A 7,669-nucleotide genomic window follows, 5' to 3' on the forward strand; every position below is an offset into this window, starting at 1 on the left:
TGTGCCCTAACGTATTGGGCCGCGATTTCCTAAATCTTGAATAAATGGATATTCTTTTACATTTTTTATTGCACTAGTATTTTGCCCTAATTCATTTTTGGGGAAAATTAGAATGTCGTGCCCTAACGTATTGGGTGTGGTATTTTATTTCTCTGAAATGATAATGGTCTTAATACGTAACGTTTTAAGTTTTTACTGAGGATTACGATTTTCAAATTTTCGACATTAAGACATTAATTAATTAACTAGGTACCAATTTTTGGGCGTAATGAGGGTGCTAATCCTTCCTCATACATAATCGACTCCCGGACCCGATTTTCTAAAATTTGTAGACCAAAGTCATTTTTAGGTGACCCAATCACACCTTAATAAAAGATTGGTGGCGACTCCCAATTTTCATTTTTTAAAGTCGACAACCTAAAATTTTTGTTTTTTTCAAAAAAATTAGTTTCGACACCGTTCACATCCATTTTATTAATCCTTCCAATATTGTCGTCACCAAAATTTAAAGTTCGAATCCACGTTCCCTTCAAACTTTGCAATTCAATATTTATTGGTCATTATGATCATTATATTTATTGAAATACACTCAAATATGATTTATTTCCGCTAAGGTAGTTTATTCGATTTCATTGAATGTTTCTTCAGTAACTTTAAGGAGGGACCAATACAACAAGATTAATTGGGCCAAGCCTATGTTATGGAGCAGCCCAATTTTAGATTTTGAAACTCATACTGCGAACTCCCCCATTTATAATGGGGTCTAATCCATCCCTTCCATAATCTTATAGGATTATTTCACTCGAGTTATATATTTTTAAAAAGTCCTTGAATTATAATAATTAATACGATTCTCTCGTTTTTGAATTGATTTTTTGTCAAATTATAGAATATAAATTTGAAAGTTAAAATATACTTTAATCTTACTTAGAAATTTTATATATAATCACATAATATTTTAATAAAAATTAATGATATTAACTATTTAGACTAATTAATAACATTATAAAAACACATGGGCCAAATTACATTAGAAATTAACGTGTTGCAGTTAAATCTCAAATTTAGGCATAATAGAGGTATCAAATTTGAAATTTAATCATTTTCTAAAATTGTAAAAATAAAAATAAAAAAGGTAAGACCGAGGCAAACCTAAAAGAAATAGGAAACTATGTGTCAGTATGTAAGACTTTTAGGGTATTAAAATTATATATAACAACGTAATGTTTTAATTGAAAAGTTAACAATATTAACTATTTGGACTAATTAATAACACTAAAAAACATAGGGACCAATATATATTGAAAATTAAAGTATAGAGATTAAATCTCAAATTTAGACATATTAGAAGAGCCAAAACTAAAATTTAACCATTTTGATAAAATGCAAAAATACAATGGAAGAAATATAACTTTAAAAGGGACCAAAATTGTAATTTAACCATTCTTAACATAATGTAGAGAGAGAGAAGGCATGAATGGCTGGACACTTGTCAAAGAAGGACCTAGTAGAATGCAAACAAAAAAAAAAAAAAAAAAAAGGAGAATATAACCTAAAAAATATAGAGACCAAAGTTGCAATTTAATCATTCTCAACATAATGTAAAATAAAAGAAGAAAGGCATGAATAGCTAGACACGTGTCAAAGAAAGAAGATCCTGTCAACCTTCCTTTTATATATAAATATATTTATTTAAATAAGAAATTATAATTTTTTTCTTAAATAATCTCTTTTCTTTAATCTATACGTATAAAAACTTTTATTTTAATTGCTTGTGATGGCAAGGAATTTAAAATTAATAAATTACATGAAAATTATTTATTTATTTGGATAGACACATAAGTAAATATAAATCTTTATCCTCTTTTTAATTTTATCACAAATATAATGGTAGTAAAAGATTGCATAAATCTATAGCTATAAACTCAAGTATAGTTTATCAAATTTACTTCAACAATTTATCATATGAAGTACCGTGTCCATAGGCCTAGCTCATTTTAAAATGGTTAGTCCAAGTTGTTTTAGGCCTTTTATATTATTTATTTTTTGAAAAATATATATGATTTTTAATTTAATATTAATAATTTTAATTTATTAAAATTATATACATGCAATTTAATATTTTCTTAATATATTTAAATTATACTATCATATATTACTATAGATTTAATTTTTATATGTTATAAACTATACAATATAATATATTACAATATTAGAAAATGGGTTGAGCTTGGGCTGAGCCTAGGGGTGTTCATTCGGTTAACCGACCGGTTAACCGACCCGAAATAACATTAACCGAATTAACCGACCTTTCAAAATCTTTAACCGTTAACCGAACCGAAATTTTTCAAAAAATTAACGAACGAAATTTTTCGGTTAATTCGATCGATTAACCGAATTAACTTTCGAAAATTATATTTTTTTATTTTTGGTTAAAATTAACCAATTAACGAATTAACGAATTACCGAATTAACCGAATTACCGAATTAACCAAATTAACCAAATTGAATCACTACATAATTAAATTATTTTTAGACTTTTAGACTTTAGTTTTAGTCTTAGTTTTAAAATTTTATTTTATTTATTAAATTATTTGTAATTTAATTTTATGATTGGGTTGGGTTGGGTTGACTACTTGAGTTTAGATTGGGTTTAGGTGAATAGTGGGCCTATTTATATATTATAATTTTATTTATTAATTTTTTGTTAATCGAAAAATTGATTAACCGACCGATTTGAACCGAATTAACCGTTAACCAAAAATCAAAAATAATTAACCGACCCCGATCGAAAAATTCGGTTAACCGACCGATTAACGAATTCGATTGGTTAACAATTTTTTCGGTTTTACCCGAATTTTGCACACCCCTAGCTGAGCCCATATTTTGAATGAGCCTATTTTTTTTGTTCAAGTTCATTTTTGTAGTCTAATATTTTTGTGCGAACCCTATTAAATTTTGAACAAACCTTCTGACTCTTGAATAAATCCATTTGTCATACATTAAACCAAACCCAAATGATTAAACATTAAGTTAGGGGTGAGTGTTCGATCGAATCGAATGAAAAAATTCCGAGTTAATCGAGTTGACAAATCCTATTTTAACATACTAACTCGATTTGAAATTTTCTTGAATCGAGTCGAGTGAGATGGAATTCGAATTGAATCGAATATATTTGTTCGAGTTAAATTTTAAAAAATAACTTTGGGTCCTTATAACCACTGTTACCCACCGCAATCAAATTTTTCCACTGTAATCAAATTTGTTATTAACTTTCATCACCTCATAATTTATTTATTAATCTTTTATATACAGGCTAGCTTCTTTGCTTGCCAGTTGCTTCAATTGCTTGCCAGTTGCTTCAATTATCTTCTGATTCTTGTCATTATGTATTTTGAAATTAAAAAATATATTAAATGTAAAAATGTGATTTTTTAATAAAAATTATTTTAAAGATAAAATGTGAAATTGATACCAACATAAAATTTTAACACAAATATTTTGTGAAATCATTAATAATTCAATTTTAATATAAAGATTCAATATGATTAAAATCTTAATAATATAAATATTACAAAATGTGAAATTTAATTTAATAATATAAATAGTAGATATAAATAAAATTATTACTATTTAGGTTTAGGAATTTTTTTTGGGATGATTTTGATTTTTGATTTGGGGATAAAGGGTGAGAAATAAAAGTTTAAGAGAGGAATAAAAAATTTTGGGGGTTTTGGAGGAGTAAAATTTTAGTGGAAAGTAAATGAGAGGAATAAAATTTTGAAGGGAAAACATTCAAAAAAATTTTAAAGGGGAGGGGGAGAATGGGTTTGGGGTGATGGGGTGAGATGGGAGAGGAGTAAAAGTTTTAAAGAAAAATAAAAAATTTTGAAGGTTTTGGGGGAGTAAAATTTTGGGGGGAAGTAAATTGGGGAATAAAATTTTGGAGGGAAAATATTCAAAAAGAAAATTGGGGGAAATGCGTTTGGGGTAGATGGGGTGGGATTGGGGGGAGTAAAAGTTTTAGATGAAAGTGGGAAGAAGTAAAAGTTTTGGGGAAAAAATAAAAATATTTGGGGTTTAGGGTAAAAATATAAAATATTATAGTTTGATATTTAATTTATTCGAGTTATTCAAATTCAAAAACTCAATTTGATTTGAACTCAAAATTTGAAAAAAAAATATTGAGTTGACTTGAATAATTCGATTCCTTTAACTTGAAATTCGTTTAATTCGAAAACAAAAAGATTGAGGGATTTGTGCATTTTGATGATATTGTTAAAGACTTGTTTCACTATATGATATGAACCGAGCAATGACTAATAGAATACAATGTGGAGAATAAAAGTGGAGAATACAATGTTGAGGACTGGTCCATATAAACAACGAGATAATAAAAGTGGAGAATAACGAACAAAAATATTTTACGTGAGAAGTCTTTAAAGAGGGAAAAACCACTGACAAAGGAAACTTTGACTTTTCACTAAATGAGTAAACAAACAAGATTACAATGTGGAGAAAATAAACCTAAATGTACTAAACGTATATTACTCAAAACCCCGAATACAAAGCTCAAAGTTTTGAAAAGTAAATTGATAAACAAAACCCTAAATCTTATAAGGCACTCACAAAAGAGATATAAAATACTCTTCATAATTACCACAAAACTCTCATTAAAACTCATATGCGACTACATGTTGTCGCTCCCAAAAGAAAAACCTTTTTTTCTAATTGGCATCTTGAAATAGGGATACAGGGCCCCTTTAAATAGGCTAAGATTAGAGTTCTAATCACACTAAAATATCTCTAGAATAACTAGAGTTTAACTGGGAAAATATAACAGAGTTTAATTGGGAGAAAAATACGAGACACCTTACAAATCTCCACTTTGACTCATATTTATAACGCCTCCTTTTTCATTCCCTATCACGGGCCTAACTCAAATTTTGGAGAATGTCAACCAAGTTAAAACCGTGCTCGAACTTTGAAACTGAAAGACTCTTAGTCTTCAAATCAAAGTTGTATAATGCAATAAGGGTCAGTAATACCCGAACAGGAGAGAAAACAACAACTCTCTCCACCTAACTGTAACCCTCTACAACCAACCTTGCCTCAAAACATTATGCGAATCATTTAAGTCCTTAAAATCAAAAGGGGATTAGATTCTTCTCTAAACCAGGCACATGCCTAGCATCTAACACAACTCCACCTTTAATTGGATTATGTGGAGAGCAACGAATCATCACCCTTACCCTCAACCACGTTAGCTACCTTCGTAATTATCTGAAACTGTCAAAAACTAAAATTTATGGTCCATCAAATTTCTCAATATTCAAAGACGTTGTGCCACCAAACGAGTTGATCTGCAAAAGTTGAACGGTAGATCTTATACCAATTTGTTAGGGATCGACTTGTATAAACAACGAGATAATAAAAGTGGAGAATAATGAACACAAATATTTTACGTGGAAAACCCTCAAAAGAGGAAAAAACCAAGAGCAAAGGAGGCTTCGACTTTTCACTAAATGAGTAAACAAATGAGAGTACAATATGGAGAAAATAAACTCAAATGTACTAAACATACATTACCCAAAACCCCTAATATAAAGCTCCAAATCTCGAAGAGCAAATCGATAAACAAAACCCTAAATCTCATAAGGCATTCACAAAAAGGATATAAAATACTCTCCATAATTACCATGAAACTCTCACTAAAACTTATATACGACTATATCTTGTCACTCTCAAAAGGAAAACCTTTTTTCTAATTAGCATGTTGAAATATGGATACAAGGTCCCTTTAAATAGGCTAAGCTTATAGTTCTAATCATACTAAAATATCACTAGAATAATCAAAGTTTAACTGAGAAAATATAGCAGAGTTTAATTAGGAGAAGAATAAGAGGCACACCCCACAAATAAGCTCCCCAAATTCAACTTCTTAATACCCTGTTCTCCCTATTTTTTTCCCAACATAATCCAAGATCAGTTACTGATACCACCTAGAAAAATTCCCATTCAGTAAAAGAACAGGACCCCCCATATACAGGGGCGAAGGCAAAAAAAATTTTAGGGGGGACAAAATTAAATTTTAATTTGTACGATAGTAAAAATATAATTTTACCATTTGAATAGCTTATATATTTATAATTTTTAAAATATTAAATCAAATTTTTATCATTTTTAAGAGGGTCAAAGTGTAATTTTACCTTTACTAATCTAAAATTTTAAAAATTTAAAAGGCTTAAATGAAAATTTTTCCATTTTAAGAGGGGTCGGCCCTGCCAGTTCCCCTAGCCATGCCCCTGCACATATACAAAATGTCAGCCACATTTTACTCACAAATACCAAATAGTAGATCCAACAACAGAAAGAGGATATTCTTAGAGAAAATATTATCCATGTCTCAAAGCACTTTATACCGGGAAATATGTATGTTTTGCTTTCTTTTTTACGCTTCCCACAAAAGAATTCTGTTGCTTTTGAAGCCCTTTATTTTTCTTTAGAAAAGAACCTCAGATTTGTATGAAGAAATCTTAGTGGACATTGTCACACCAAAATCAAGATTCCTTCTTATTGGGAAATGGCTTCTGTTTATGCAAGTACTGCTCGTGGGTGAGGAATGTCAGTAGGATGGACGCTTCATTGTCTGTAATTCATAGAGCGACAATATTAGATGTGGATGGCATCTTACATACGTACATTTTATACTATTAGTCGTTATAAATTATATGGATGGCAACAAAACTTTTTGTGTTGGGACATAAAACGAAATATAACACTCCTTCTTGGTAAGTAGCATGGACGATCTCAACCAATAATTACAATGATTATTTTACGATTTTGATTATTTTTTCCTTCATCATTGCCGTTGTTTATAAAAGTTCTAATATTGTTTTGCTATATATATATATATATATATATATTACCAAGACTGAAGGAAATTACTAATTGGAACTTGGTTATATCAGTCATCACTCTACGGTGTGATTGGAGGACTAGTTGTCACTGCTGTCTGATTCTAGTTTATATCAGGATACATGGATTACCATGATTCTAGTATATATCAAGATACGTGGATAACCAATATGACAATTAGTCCCCATACCAGCTTAATTATAACTTCAGCAATACAATTCTTATATGAAAGCACTGGCTTGCTCAAAAGTCAAAACCCATAAAAACTTCTCAACAAGTTGGCCAATTGCTCTAAAGCAATTGTGAAATGGATGTGAATTATGGTTGTAAATATATTTGTTTTTGGTTATATATATATATATATATATATATATATATATATGCAATTCTTATATGAAAGAATTGGCTTGCTCAAAGCTAACAAATGCTATTATAGTTATTATGTTCATCATCACCTTGATTTTTTTCCCTTGTACATGCAATTCATAATCATGAGTTTAACCTTTTGATGATTGTGGATCATTCACATTATGATAAATATTCCTAATGAAGAAAATTGGAACCATAAGAGACCATTTATTTATTTATTTGTGTAAAAATAAATCATTGTTGTTACAAGTCTCAATAAAAGAGGAGTTAAGGAGTAGTAGTATAAAGGATGCCAATTCACAAAAACATGCATAGAGTCAAAAAAAGTACAGAAGTAAGAAAGAGATTGTTATAGGGGTAAAGAAGGCTGAATGCAGAATAT

This window comes from Gossypium raimondii, chromosome 3 (assembly GCF_025698545.1).
Source record: "Gossypium raimondii isolate GPD5lz chromosome 3, ASM2569854v1, whole genome shotgun sequence".
NCBI lineage: Eukaryota > Viridiplantae > Streptophyta > Magnoliopsida > Malvales > Malvaceae > Gossypium > Gossypium raimondii.